The sequence below is a fragment of the Echinops telfairi genome, unplaced genomic scaffold (assembly GCF_000313985.2).
Source record: "Echinops telfairi isolate 266 unplaced genomic scaffold, ASM31398v2 ScPeMD7_2291;HRSCAF=2852, whole genome shotgun sequence".
NCBI classification, from domain to species: Eukaryota; Metazoa; Chordata; class Mammalia; order Afrosoricida; family Tenrecidae; genus Echinops; species Echinops telfairi.
The window spans coordinates 38,411,173-38,423,577 of record NW_022106189.1 but is presented as its reverse complement, the minus strand read 5'-3'; the positions used below and the strand labels follow the sequence as shown (position 1 = coordinate 38,423,577).

Here is a 12,405-nt window from a genome sequence, read left to right as displayed (position 1 = left end):
GTGCCTGTCCCAGTCCACCTTCCATGGCTGGATAGATACCCTGTGTCCAATGCCTGTCCAGCTCATACACCCCTACCGCAATGGGCTCTGCTTCTTGGAGAAGTGGGTCATGGGAAGGATGGGTTTCGCTTGGAGCTTTACATTGCTCACGCATGGTCCTGTGGGCACAGGTGTGGGGCTTGCGCTGGGAAAATGGCCAAGAGACTAGTGTTGAGTTGCGACCTCCAGGTAAACCAGTTAACCTCAGCTGCTGTCACATCGACTCTTCCTACGCATGCTGCCCCAGGTGAGTTCCCCTCCAGGTGTGGACCCTCTTCTGTTAGACATGTCTGTCCTTCCATACTGTGTTCCAGTCTCAGCCACATTCTTGAATCGACTGTGAGCAATAGAAATCGTTTTTTTGCATATGCTCTGCCAGTCACTTTAGCCTCTGCTGCCCCTCGTGTATTTGTCCATTCTCACCAAGACTCCAGGGAATCCTACTGCTCCCCTTGACCCAAAGCCCAAAGCTGGGAAGAAATGTGAGAGACCCCGAAGAAGTTTTAAAAAAAATGTGTCGAAAGAAATGAAAATAAAGGCTTGTTATGAAGCGGTCTTGTTCCTTTACCAAGTATTGTCAGCCATCGCTGCTGAATGAGGTGAGGCCAGGAATTGTGCAAGGAGCTTTGAGTTGCAAATAAGAGTTTTCACGTTGCTCTCCTTTGGGAGGCCACTGGAATCCCTTAGGAAATCAAGTGATTTATCAACCCGTTCCACCTCTCGGCCTCTCCACCGGTTTGTCAAAACTCTCCATCAGTCGCGTCTACACGGATCATGTATTTTTAGCTGTAAAGATAAAAGAGAGCAGGCAGCCTCTGTTATATGTGATTCTAAAATAACGCTTGCCATTTTTACGAAAATAGCATCAAACAGGATCTTTCCCTTTAGCTGCCTTTCGCGCTTGATTATAAGGAGCTATTTATAGAAAAGTAGGGTATGAGTCAAATCAGAGAAGTGAGACGTTAGGCAAAAGAAATAGAGAGGTGTGCTTATTAAAATAAGAGTACAAACAATTTAGCTTGTGAAAGCAACAACATGTAAAACGGCCCTTCTACTCGAGTCATTTAACGGGAGTCATTTAAAGGCTTATTCGCAGTAAGAAAAATGGCAGTGGTAAAAAGCCTTGAAGTTACAGGACGGCAGGAAGCCAGTACTTCCAGTACCTGAGAGTCTGCGCATGTGCAGTGCTGGATTCCAGTACCTGAGAGTCTGTGCGCAAGTGCAGTGCTGGATTCCAGTACCTGAGAGTCTGTGCGCATGTGCAGGGCTGGATTCCAGTACCTGAGAGTCTGTGCGCATGTGCAGTGCTGGATTCCAGTACCTGAGAGTCTGTGCGCATGTGCAGTGCTGGATTCCCAGCCGAGGCGACTGCTCGCTTTGTTCTCAGGCATCAGTAGAGACGAGAGCTGTTGGGGGGACCTTTGGGTTAAGGGTTCATGCTATGATTAAAGAGTGGCTGTCAGGAGGTAGAGCCTGGCACACGGAGCCTGGTGGCAGCTCTGAGAGCCTTCCACAACATCACAGATTCCTGTCCAATACACTGGACAGGATGACTACTTGCCCAAACCAGGTTTTTCCCTCTTCCTCTCCTTGGAATCCTAGGCAATGTCAAAAAAGGAAGGAGGGAGGGGTTGGGTGGGCAGAGGATGCTGGCTGGGGTGTCTTCCTATAGTGTTCTGCTTCTTTCCCAGCCTTGGGCAATGGGCTGGGGGCTGCACTCCAGCACACCCAAGCTGCCCTCGTGGTCATGGTCTTCTCCATCACCAACATCAGAGGCAGATGGGAGAAGGCTGGGGAGAGGGCCCACGGTGCCAACTGGACATATTTCTTACCATTTCAAGTGGAAGGGAAAGAGAAAGGGAAGATAGAGGGTTACAAATGCAGATTCTAGTTTGTGCGCAGGCTCAGGCCCCAAGTGATTCAGCGAGGAAGCTCAGAGGCTAAAACACGGAAGGCAGTCCAGGGGCAGCACAGATGGAGGCCACACCGACGCGCTAAATCCCTGAGGAAGAAAGGAAACAAAGGAGACATCACTTCCCAGCCCACCTCCCAATTCCCAGCCCCCCTCGGAGCCATCTTCAGATTCAGGGATCCAGGCCCTACCCTCCACCATGACACCAGCGCCACCCCCTCCTAGCCCCCTCAGGAGAAGGTATACATGAGGGCCAGTATGGTAGGCCGGGTTGACTTGACAAATTCAGTGAAACCTGTATGTGTAGGAAAGCGCTTGAGGTCAAGTAGCAGCTATATATCAGGAAAACATCCCAGCCCAGTCCAACTCAAGCCCATAAGTCCAATACTAGTCCGTAAGTCCCTCTTCAGACTCACACGGTCACATGCAATGATGCAGAATGCAGGAAGATCACAGGCCGGTGGGTGCAAAGTCATGTGGATCCAATGGCGGTGGTTCTGGCAGCAATCAGGGTCAGCCAGCAGGAAGGGGAAGGCAGAGAGAGAAGGGGAGGTTCCTAGGACCCCCCTTATGAGAAGGCCACACCCACAAGGAGGCACACCAGACTGTGACCTGATTGACAGGCTAAACTCAACCATATGCCCTTATCTATCTTAAAATAATGAAATTACCATAGGCAGGAAGCAGAACGGACTACCTTTTTAAACCTGGACACCAGTTAAGAGATACCAGGTTTTGTGAACATTCCAGGCTTTGAGTGCATTCCTAGAAATGGAATTCAGACTCTTAGACCAGCTGGCTCCATGAAATCAGCCATTGTAGTCCCTCTGGATTGCATCAAGTCTCCCAGCCACGGAGAGTTGAAATATTTAGTAAGAAAAAAAGTTACTGTAATTATTCCTGCGAGGAATTGTGCTCCTCACTTAGAAATAGCACTTTTACTTGGCAGCATGTTCATAATTGCAAGAATCTCAGTTCTGCTCCCAGGCACCCCTGAGCTAAGGGACACTCTCTGGTGTCTTATGCCAACTCCAGGAGAATTTTCTCCTTTTTCCCTCTTATTTTCAGGCTGTTCTGAAGTGCTTCCTGGCAGTGAGGAGGCAGGGCTGCCTTCCACTCCACTTCACCAAACACCACTGTCTTGGTATGTGTTTCCATATCACTCCAACACTCTGAAAAACAAACGAATGAACAAATGAGCAGAGTTGATTCTATTTCTATTAAGAGAATTGTGTCGATTCTCTGGATAAGCCTTTCCAACTTAGAGAGGGCCCCGCTAGGATGTATCTGCTTATTAATCATCTCACGTCAGTCAGGTCCATGCAATCTGCTGACGGGTGTACGGATGCAGAGGTGACCAAGCCAAAGGAGAAAATGGCAGCTCACCTTCAGAGTTTGTTTTCCAACTAACCATGTTCTTGGCTGATCTGTTTTCCGCCCTAATAAGCTGTATTTTGACAACGATTTTAGATTTACATGAAATTATGAAGAGGACAGGGTTCTCTTTTACAGCAAGTCCACTGGGTACAACCATCTGACTTACAGGCAACTCCTACTTGCCCTTCCTAGTGCTGTGTAACTTTCCTTCACTTTAAAATGACTGAATAAACTTCTACTGGCCAAAAAAAAAAAATGCTTGATCACAGTCACTGTGACTTGATTTTCAAACTGTTTCTTGCACTAAAACCCCAAACAAAACCCTCTATATATTCAAGGTGATCCCAACTATTAGCCACCCTAAAGGACAGAGTAGAAGGCATCCATTGGATTTCCAAGGCTTTATGGAAAGTAGAATGATAGATTTTCCTCCCACAAGAGCAGCTGGTGTGTTTAAACACCGACCTTTAGGTTAGCACATGGCTTGTTCCAATGGAAATGTTTCCAAGAGCTGAAGAAGCACTGGAAGCACCCACTTGTCTGTGCCAAGACATTTGGAAGACAGCGACTTGGACAACTGACTGGAAGAGACCCCTATTTGTATCTATTCCAAAGACAGGACCAACAGACTGCTCAAATGAGAGTATCATTAATATCGCATGCATGTGAAATTTTGCTGCAGATCATCCAACAACTGTTACAGCGGCCCACAGACAGGGAGCTGCCAGAAATCCAGGCTGGATTCAGAAGAGGACATGGAGTAAGGCATATCATTGTTAATGTCAGATCGATCTTGGCTGGAAGCAGAGGGTAGCAGAAAGTTGTTTACTTGTGTTTTATTGACTATGCTAAAGCATTTCACTGGATCATAACGAACTATGAATATCTTGAGAATCATGGGAATTACAGAACACTTAATTGTGCTCATGAGAAACCTGTACATGGTTTTGAAGAGACTTGCATGACCAGAGCAAGGGGATAGTACATGGTTTAAAATCAGAATAGGTGTGCATCAAGGTTTTATACTCTCAGCATACTTTTTCAATCTGTATGCTGAGCAAATAATCAGAGAAGCTGAATTATATAAAGAAGAGTATGGTATAAAAATTGGAGGAAGGCTTATTAACAACCTGTGGTAAAACAGATGACACAACTTCGCTTGCTGAAAAGGAGGGGGACTTGAAACACTTGCCGATGAAGGTCAAGGATTGCAGTCTTCTGCATGGATTACCACTCAATGTAAAAAAGACCAAAATTCTCACAACTGTAGCAATAGGGAGTATTGTGGTAAGAAAAGGTTGAAGTTGTCAAGTATTTTGTCTTTCTTGGATCCACAATTAATGCTCATGGAAGCAGCAGTTGAGAGATCAAAAGATGTGTTGTTTAGGTCAATCTGTGGCCTAAGAGTCATGAGAAGCAAGGATGTTAATTTGAGGACAATGGTGCACCTGTTACAAACCAGGGTATTTCAGTTGCCTCCTATGCATGTGAAAATTGGACATTGAATAAGGAAGACTGAAGATCAGTTGATACACTTGAACTCTGGTGTTGGCGAAGAATATCACAAGTACCGCAAACTGCCAAAAGAAGCAACACACCTGCCTTAGAAAAAGTACAACCGGAATGTTTCTTAGAGGCAAAGAGAGGCTTCAACTCACGTGCCCTGGACATGTTACCAGGAGAGACCAGGCCCCGGAGTAGGGCATCATGTTTGATAAAGTAGAAGGGCGGAGAAAAAGTGGAAGACCCTTGACAAGACAGATGGACACAGTGGCTGCAGCAATGGGCTCAAACATAACAACAGTTGTGACGATGGCGCAGAACCGGGCAGTGTTCTGTTCTGTCGTACACTGGGTTACTTTGCATCAGAACCAAGTCGATGGCACCAAACAGCAATATACCATATTGGGCGGGGGTGGGGGTGGGTGGAGGGGGGGGGGGGGGGCATTCTACATGATACCTGGAAGTTCTCTTCAAGACCAGGAAGTTGTCTCAGGTCAGAGGAAACTAAGGAGACGTGTCAACACATCCGAGGTGATTCCTGAATTAGATCCTAGAACAGAAAACGAAAATTAAAACAAACTAACAAACCAGGCAGAATCCAAAGAGTCTGGCCATTAGTTAATACTAAAATTCCAATCTCCCTTTCTTTCTTTCTTTCCCAACCCCCTACACGCCTCAATCTGTTTCTTAGTGTTGACAAAATAAAGTGTAAGATGGTAGCTTTGGGGAGTTTGGGTAATGGTGAGGAGAACGTCTGTATTATCATTGGAACTTTCCTGGACACCTCATCATATTCCAATTTAAAGTTTACTTTTAAAAATTGTACCTTATTTTATAATAAACAACATCATAGGGAAGATATATGAGGGGACTTCCAAAAGTTCATGGGGAATTTTATAAACTTTTAATTTTTGTAAAAACTTTCTGAAGCCCCCTCATGTATTCAGAACATGATGGTACAATTCAAGGGGCTAACTGAGCTGTCTCTCCATCGTTTTTTAGAAAGAACAGTATAATCCACCACTAGGACTACCGCTATCTAGTCGATTCCGACTCATAGCAACCCTGTCTGCTCCATAGGACAGAGTCGAACTGCCTAAAAGAGTTTCTCATGCTTCAATAGTTACAGAAGCAAACGAACTCATTCGTCTTTCGGCCCTGGTGTGGCTGATGGGTTTGAACCACCGAACTTTCAGTTAGCAGCCCAATGCTTAACCTGCCATGCCACCAACTTTCAGAACTACTTCTGAGCTTCAAGTATAAGGGAGCCATGGAAAGACTCAAAATATATTATTCTTTAGCTAAACCAGGTTATCCAGAAGAATTCCTTTTATCTTAGAGGATATGGTATTCCATATTTCTCTTCTGAAATTCTTAATTTTACAAGAAAGGCTTTTCTTGAACGTACCTGGGGGGAAAAAAGCTTAATATATACGAAGGCCATTAAATATTGATATGCCTCCTGGTGCTCCACTCACACTGCATGGGAATTATGAGTAGAGATTTTTTATCATGGTAGGGGCCTTACTCTGAAGATATTAAAACTATAAATAGGTATAGACCAAGGAGCTATAGTAGAGGTTGTCATTTAAACATTCCTGTGGCGAACACACTGAGTGTAAGAATCACGTATGACCCATCTCCCACCCTTGACTTATACTAGTAATGCCACGTAAGTCATGTTTAGCAGTATGTATTGTTACTGTAGCTATATATAAATACCTAATAAATAATATTTGGCTTCAATGATTAGATGAAATTCTCTATGGATCTCTGAAACATTATAAAAAATATGGCGGCTGTATAACACGATTTGGAAAGTCAGCATTTTCGCTTTGCCCTGGGCCTGCTCATTTCAATATTCTAGTTTGGGGCATGAATTGCACTTCAGTAACGAAAGACTGAAACTGAAAGAACAGCAGGAGTGTTGACTCCCAAAGTCTCTGTAGCGAATCAAAGCCGGCATTGCTTACTGACTTCATAGAGCTACTAATTATGACAGAAATGTGTCTGCCACATAACGTAAGGGGTATACTGGGGGAAGAAGTGGTGTGTGCATGCAGTTTTCTCTGTAAGTAAACTTTTCCCATGTAACGGGGGATGAAGAAGAAAACACTGCGGAGGATTAAGTTTGGGAACCAGAAACCATGACTGGTTTCTCCCATATAATTTGTTTTTCACTAAAGGCTACATTTGACATTCTCCCAACCACCACTAAAACTGTCAGAAAATCCTTGAAAATAGCATTTAAAAAAAATCAATAATGCCCCTTCACATCTCTTAAATTGGTCAATTTGATTGCCTACTTCCCTGAAATACTTTGGAATTCACTTGAGTACAGATGGCTTAGGCCAGTCATTATGCAAGCCATTAAAGACAGGCACCAAATTTAGAGAGCAAGGAACATTATTAAAATGTGTCCTCAGGTGCTGCTTAGAAGGGATGCCACGACTTCTGAAATGTATCCATCTCCTGGGTCAATCTTTGTAATGGATACAATTTTATGGTTTGTTAAGTCAGAATAGCGCTTGTAAGCATTTGGTTAAAAAATATAATCTTTTAAATTTGCAAGTGGGGATTTCAAGCAGGTTTACAGGGTGGGGAAAGAAGCTGAGACCCCAAGTCACGATTCCCAGGCAGAGGTACCATGGGACTCATAGTGTGGAGAAGACCTCGGTGTTTGCTTGGTTTCCAGTCTCAAGACTCGAGACTGAAGGAGTGTCCCTTATGATGACAGCTTAGTCAGACACGCCATGCTGTCCCGCTACAGCCAAGACCTGAGAGCATAAATCAAACAGATACGGAACCCTGAGCCACCAGATGAAAAGATAAAGAGGAGAAGGAGGAGGGCAATAGAGAGGAGAGGGAAGTGGAAAGAGGAAGAGGAAGAGGAAGGAAAAGGGAGGGGAGGGGAAAAGAAGGAGAAGGAAATGGTAGCGAAAGAAGTAGACGTTGAATGGTATAAAACCACCCCAATGATGCCATAGCTTCCAGACGAAGAACAGACTCCTCAGAAGGCATCGGCGGGCCACTTCTGAGGAGTTACCCAATGAAACCTTTTAAGTGGCAGAGGACCATTGCCAGATGCTGAAAATGGCCTGGCTAGCAGAATGAAATTGTCAGATATAATACTGGGAGATGCGCCCTTCAGGTCAGAAGACACTTAAAAACATGACTAAGAGCAACCCTCTCTAAGGCAGCGCTTGTTGACCAGGACACCACGGGCAGGGTAAAACATCCCGGAGCATGTCAGTACATGACTCAAAATGAGAAAAACAGCTGCACACACCTATCCGTAATTGTAGCAGGGTAAATCTGCTGCACAAGATCTCTTTAAAGCGCTGAAGAACAAGTACATTACTTTGAGAACTACGGTAGGCCAAGCACAAGCCATGGTATGTGCAATCACTTCATATATATGTGAGAGTTGGACAATGCATACAATTGGTGAAAAATGGATGCATTTGAATTATGGTGCAGGAAAGACTATTTGAAGTACCGTAGACTTCACAAGAGCAAACACATATTGTCTTGGAAGATGTACTGCCTTTGAAGTGAGGATGGTGAGATTCTGCCTCACACACTTTGGACTGTTATCAAAAAAGACCAGTCCCTGGAGAGGGACATCATACGTGGTACAGTAGAGGGCCAGCGAGAAAGGGAAGCTCCTCCACAGGATGGGTGGACACAGTGGCTGCCAAGACGGGGCTCAAAGAGGAGAACAGTTGTGAGGAGGGCTTGCAATCTGGCAGGGTTTTGTTCTGCTGTACACATATGTGGTCGATATGAGTCAGCACTAACTGAAGAAACTCAAAGAGCTCCATACAAGACCAAAGAAAGTCACCAACCTTCCCAAACCAAAGACCAAGAATGCTGACAGCACCTTTGGAGAAAAATGAAATAGCCCATGCAAAGGGCCTCCAGTAACACCAAGCTCTCGTTTCTCAGTTGTAATATATGTGTGTGTGTGTGTGTGTGTGTGTGTGTGTGTGTGTGTGTGTGTGTATATAAAATGGGTGAAATATATAAAACTCTGAAAGAAAAGAATTGCCAGCCCTAAATCACAGACCCATCAGAACTGTCTTTCAACGACTGTGGCCAAACTAGAACACTTCCAGATAAATAGAAATGAAGAGAATTTGTAAAAACCAGATCCACCAATCCAACAGGAACTGTTCAAAGGCGTCATCCTTCAGACACCGAGAGCTGATGCCACTGAACAACCCTGAGTGCGATCTGAACACACGACAGCACCACCCGGTACCGCGCCAGGCAGGGCAATGTCGAAATCAAAGTCAAGGCTCCAAACTGGAAACAGGGAGGCCAGGAGATCAATTTGTAAAGACCAGCAGCATTAAAACAAAGAATGGGAATAAATGGTTTAGTCATAGAATTTCCATAAAGGGAACAGAAAAATAAATAAATGAATGAATAAAAAGGCTGTTTTAAATTGAGCGAGATAAAAGCAAATCTCAGAGTAACCACAAAAAAGTTTTAAAATATACTCATCCAAATTCTTAAAAACCAGAAAGGGTCCAATAACCACAAAATCAACAATAAGAAAATTAAAAAAAACCCATAAACAACTCAGCACACACACAAAAAATTAAGCAAAGAAACCATCAACACCCCCCACTCCCCCCCCCCAAAAGCATAACAAAATGACAGCAGCAAATTCTAAACTATTAATAATAACACTGAGAGTAATGGCTTAAATGCATCAGTCAAGAGACAATGTGTGACCGAGGGGTATAAAAATCAAAACACACCCAATGTTTTCTACAAGACACACACCTTACACATAAAGACAAATTTAAAAAAAATCAAAAGATGGAAAAAAAATGTGTCAAGCAAAGAATAACCAAAGAACAGCAGAAATGGTGATATGGATCACTGACAAAGCAAACTCCACCACACAGGCATCCACCAAACCACACTCACTGTGCTCAAGTCCATGGGGACGCATAACGACCCGACAGGACAGGGTGGAATTGCCTTTGAGTTTCTGAGACTAACGCTTTACAGGGGTAGAAAGCCCTGCCTTTCCCCATAAGAGCCAAGGAAGGACATTATGTAAAGGCCAAAGGGTCAGTTCACCAAGAAGACAGGCATAATCAACATTTATGCACCCAATGCCAGAATTCTGAACTCTATAAAACTCCTACAGCATTGAGACAGGAAACAGCTATTACCCCAAATTGTAGATGCTATCAAATCACCTCCGATGAAGCCCAGACTACTGGAAAGAAACTTACAAACATATTGGCGATCTTAAGTAACCATCAACCAACTTGTTGTCGTAGACATATCCAGAAAACTCCATTCACAGCCAGGGTAAACAGACTTCCTCTATGCAGATAATTCTCCAGAGCAGACCATATCTCAGGCGAAGCAAGCCTCAATAGCTTAAGACACGTTGAAATAATACAAAAATCTTCTCTGAGCCCCAGGCTACAAGTTTATAAATTAATAGGAAGAACAAGGAAATCATTCAAATACATGGACACAGACTAGCACTTGCTTCAAAAATAAATAACATGATTTGAAAATATCTCCTAAATTCTGCTTACTGCATACATTTTCTAAATTCTGCTAACCAGGAAAGAAAAACAAAAAAACTATTGGTCCTGGCTACTATCAGAGATACTCCCATCGCCGAGAGAGTTGGCCCTGGACCTACCAAACCCACTGCTGGGTTCTTTCCATAGTACCAGTCATGGATCTCCTAAAGTCTACTCACAATGGCATGCCTGACACGGTTCTGTGAGGGCGCCAACAGCACTAGTTCAACCATCCTCTCTCAGTACTAGGGTGGCTTGCACGTTGTTGTGATGCTGAAGCTATGCCACTGGTATTTTAAATGCAAGCAGAGTCACCCATAGTGAACAGATTTCAGGGGAGCTTCCAGACTAAGGAGGAGCCCTGGCGGGCTTAGTAGGCTAGGAGTCAGGCTCCTAATTGCAAGGCCAGTAGTTCAAAATCACCAGCTTCTCCATGGTTTTCTAAGTTACTGTCCCAAAACCACAAGGATGGTTCTAGTCTGTCCTGTGGGGTCACCATGAGCTGGAACTGAGTGGATGGCAGTGAGCTTTTTGTTTTCCTCCCTAGACTAAGAGCAGTCTAAGACAAAGGAAGATGGGGTCCATGTTGGAGGAGCTAGCCCCTGAAAACCGCAGGAATTGCAGTGGAAGATTGTGTGATTTAGTGCCAGAAGATAAGCCCCTTAGTTTGGACCAAAACTCAAAAAACTAAATGCACTAGAAGTTATCAAAAATTAAATGGAATTCATAAAAAGAATGCTAACTTAGGCATTCGTGAGCAGAAATGGAGTGGAATGGGTCATTTTTAATAGGGCAATGAAATGGCTTACAATGCGCATTGTCAAAAAGAACATTTTAAGATCTTGAAGCACAACGCTGTCTGTAATAGGCTCATGTCTATACACCTACGACAAGGAGATCAGTTGATGAACCGTTATTCAAGTTCATGCACGACCTACAATGGTCAGTGATTAAGAACTAGAAGAGTCCTACCAGTTTCTCCAGTCTCAAATTGATCAAGCATGCCATCTAGATACATTGATAGTTACTGGTAATTAGACTGTGAAAATTGGAAACACAGAGGAAAGATCAGTAGTTGGAAAATATGGCTTTAGTGATAAAAGCCAAGCTGATAGAATTTTACAAGACCAACAACTTCTTGCAACAACATAACAGCCACTCTAGGGATAGCGCCAGAGTACACAGGAATACAATTGACTACATCTGTCGGAAAGGACCATGGAGAAGTTCACAATCAACAGTCAAAACAAGACCAGGGGACGACTGTAGGATAGACCATTAATTGCTCACATGCAAGTTCAAGTTGAAGAAAATGAAAACTAGTTCACAAGAGCCAAAATACCACTATGAGTATATCTTACCTGCATTTGGAGACTGTCTGAGGAACAGATTTGGCGCAAACACTTCTGACCAGGTGAGTTGTGGGGTGACATCAAGAACATCGTACCCAAAGAGCGCAAGGGGTCACTAAAAAGAAAAGGACCAAAGAGGGTGTCAGAAGAGAGTCTGGACCTTGTTCTTGAACAAGGCTTAGTAGATTAGCTAACTAAACCAAACTCAGGGCCATCGAGTCAATGCTGACTCACAGTGACCCAATCGGGCAAGGTAGAACAGCTCCTGTGAATTTCTGGAAGGTAACTTTTTATGACATTATCCAGTCCTGTCTCTCTCCCGAGTAGAATAGCTAAAGCGGATGGTAACATGATGAAGGAAATGAGTAAGACATTTCAAAAGACAGCTCCAGAAGACCACATAAACATTATAATGTAACTGCAAAGACCCAGAGTTAGCAAACATGCTCAGAATATTTCAAGCTGAAAGAACTGGACAAAATATTGATCGTGCCAGCCAGAAATAGAAATATTATCATTATAGACTCCTGTCAGAGAAACTCGTATCGCCAAAGGAGCCGGCTCTGGATTTTGCCATAGCCACCCACGAGAACGTTCCTCAGTCTTCGAAGAAGTGGGCTGACCCTCTCCACAGTTCCATCCCTGGCTTCTACCTCAGAAG

At 43.9% G+C, this 12,405-nt stretch overlaps 1 long non-coding RNA gene across 1 annotated transcript in view; it reads right to left on the bottom strand.

Annotated features, from left to right (window-relative positions):
- Positions 1-2,580: 2,580 nt before the first annotated feature.
- LOC123522087 overlaps positions 2,581-12,405 on the bottom strand; it is a 12,367-nt gene continuing 2,542 nt past the window's right edge. The window contains exons 4-6 of the long non-coding RNA XR_006680384.1: positions 11,754-11,859; positions 5,289-5,381; positions 2,581-3,123 (exon numbers count right to left, since the gene is read on the bottom strand). This is a non-coding gene — a long non-coding RNA (uncharacterized LOC123522087). The remainder of the gene's footprint in view (positions 3,124-5,288; positions 5,382-11,753; positions 11,860-12,405) is intronic.